Source organism: Ovis aries, chromosome 2, assembly GCF_016772045.2.
Source record: "Ovis aries strain OAR_USU_Benz2616 breed Rambouillet chromosome 2, ARS-UI_Ramb_v3.0, whole genome shotgun sequence".
Lineage (NCBI taxonomy): Eukaryota > Metazoa > Chordata > Mammalia > Artiodactyla > Bovidae > Ovis > Ovis aries.
In genome coordinates, this window is record NC_056055.1 from 92914610 (window position 1) to 92917573 (window position 2964).

General features: G+C 40.7%; 1 pseudogene; it reads left to right on the forward strand.

The window, feature by feature from the left end:
• The first annotated feature begins 2278 nt into the window (after positions 1–2278).
• Positions 2279–2397, forward strand: LOC114113446 (5S ribosomal RNA; annotated as a pseudogene).
• Positions 2398–2964: the final 567 nt, after the last annotated feature.

A 2964-nucleotide genomic window follows, 5' to 3' on the forward strand; every position in this document is an offset into this window, starting at 1 on the left:
CAGAAATCATTCATTATCATTCATGCAAATCATTCATTAGCATTATTATGAATTCTTTTTCTGGAAGGTTGCCTATCTCCGCTTCATTTAGTTGTTTTTATGGGTTTTACCTTGTCCCTCATCTGGGATATAACTTTGTGCTTTTCCATGCTGATTAACTTTCTGTAATGTGGTTTGCTTTTAGTTGCTGTGGGATTGTGGTTCTTCTTGCTTCTTCCAGTTTCCCTGGTGGCTCAGATTGTAGAGTCTGCCTGAAATATGAGAGACCCAGGTTTGATCCCTGGGTTGGAAGATCCCCTGGAGAAGGAAATGGCAGCCCACTCTAGTATTCTTGCCTGGAAAATCCATGGATGGAGGAGCCTGGCAGGCTACAGTCCATGGGGTCACAAAGAGTCAGACATGACTAAATAACACTTCTTTCTTGCTTCTTTTGTCTGCCCTCTGAGAGAGAAGGCTTAGAGGCTTGTGTAAGCTTCCTAATGGGAGGGACTGGTATTGGGGAAAACTGGGTCATGCTCTGGTGAGCAGGGCCTTGCTCAGTAAAGCTTTAATCTAATTGTCTCCTGAGAATCCCATGGATAGTGAGCCTGGTGGGCTACAGTCCATATGGTCACAAAAAGTTGGATATAACTGAAGTGAGTTAATACACACTGAGTAAGTCTGTTTTAGGACAGAGACCAAATCTTATCCATTTTTATATTACTTATATCTAGTACCATGTACTAGCTTTTGTGCTTACTGGATAAAGATAGGTAGTATTATATAATTTTTGAATTATAGCATAATAGTGTATTTGACAATATGAATGACTTTTGTTCAGGTAAAGATATTGTGCACATAGGTAGAAAATATTAAATGAACTTGCTATCATCCCCATTCTTGTGTCCTTGTAACACATCACTCATCAGTTAAGGAACTCCTGCCCCCTAAACTTGGATATACCCAACAGTTATGTCTTTAACCATGCAGTTCACTACCAAATTATGCTAGTCAATCTATTCCTAGAGTATTGCTTACTACTTCTGGTATAGTAGTAAGCACACTGGACTAGATATCTGGAAACATGGGGCAAAGCCTTGCCTTGAAGCATATTATGGACATGACTTGGAGCTTATTATATAAATTTTTGTCCTTCATTGCTTTACTTGTAAAATGAGGATCATAGTAACTGTGATTTAGAGGACCAACAAAGAACAGAAGGGCATGCTGGATACTGAAAAGAGCTTAGAAATAAGGGATTTGGGCCACAGTCTTGGACCAGGCTCTTATAAATTAGATAAACTTGAACAAGCAGGAAAACCCCATGATGACAACATCTGCATATATTTTGTTTTCCTTCCTGTCCACAGGCAGCATAGCATCTATTTAGAAAGTATGCAAATGGCATTTATTGACTTAAATGATTTGTCACATAAGGGGATTTTAGAAAATTGTTCCTTATATCCCTTTTTGTTCATACATTCTATAATTTTTGGTAATGGAAGTATAAGTGCTTTGAAGAGTAAAGGGTGTATTTATAAGGGACTCTTTAAATTTTGGCTACATTATTATTTTGAAGCTGCTAAAGGAGAAGGAAGAGACTTTTATTGGTATTAAGGCTAGATAACTAGTGTCAGGGTTAGATTTTTCAATCAGTTCAGTTCAGTCACTCAGTCATGTCCAGCTCTTTGCGACCCCGTGGATTGCAGTATGCTAGGCTTCCCTGTCCATCACCAACTCTCAGAGCTCACTCAAACTCATGTCCATCAAGTCAGTGATGCCATCCAACCATCTCATCCTCTGTCATCCCCTTCTCCTCCTGCCCTCAATCTTTCCCAGCATCAGGGTCTTTGCCAATGAGTCAGTTCTTCGCATCAGGTGGCCAAAGTATTGGAGTTTCAGCTTTAACATCAGTCCTTCCAATGAACACCCAGGACTGATACCTTTAGAATGGACTGGTTGGATCTCCTTGCAGTCCAAGGGACTCTCAAGAGTCTTCTCCAACATCAACAGTTCAAAAGCATCAATTCTTTGGTGCTCAGCTTTCTTTATAGTTCAACTCTCACATCCATACATGACTACTGGAAAAACCATAGCTTTGACTAGACAGACCTTTGTTGGCAAAGTAATGTCTCTGCTTTTTAATATGCTGTCTAGATTGTTCATTGCTTTTCTTCCAAAGAGCAAGCATCTTTTAATTTCACAGCTGCAGTCATCATCTGCAGTGATTTTGGACCCCCCCTCAAAATAAAGCCTGTCACTGTTTCTACTGTTTCCCCATCTTTTGCCATGAACTTATGGCTATGGCCATACCATCCTGAAGGTGCCCAATCTCATCTGATCTCAGAAGCTAAACAGGGTCGGGCCTGGTTAGTACTTGGATGGGAGACTGCCTGGGAATATCGGGTGCTGTAGGCTTTTGGGGGCTTTCCCAATAGCTCAGCTGGTAAAGAATCTGCCTGCAATGCAGGAGACCCCAGTTTGATTCCTGGGTTGAGAAGATCCCCTGGACAAGGGATAGGCTACACATGCCAGTATCCTTGGGCTTCTCTAGTGGCTCAGCTGGTAAAGAATCTGCCTGTAATGTGGGAGACCTGGGTTTGATCCCTGGGTTGGGAAGATCCCCTGGATAAGGGAAAAGCTGGCCTGGAGAATTCCATGGACTACAGTTCATGGGGTTGCAAAGAGTCAGATACAACTGAGAGACTTTCACTTCACTTCAGATTTTTCAATAGGGAGGCAAAATCTAGAGTAATGACTATAGAATTCTGCTGGACTATTATTTGTATATTTTTACATAATTATTTGCATGTCAATATTGCTGAGACTACCTGCATCTAATTTTTAAAAAATATTTCCTTGATAATTCTGATGTATACATAGCACCTTTGTTTGACAGTAATTCACTGCACTTTCCCCACCCCTTTTTCCTTTTGAAAATTGGTAAGACGATACTTGGTTCTTATCTGGCAAGAAATACTCTTT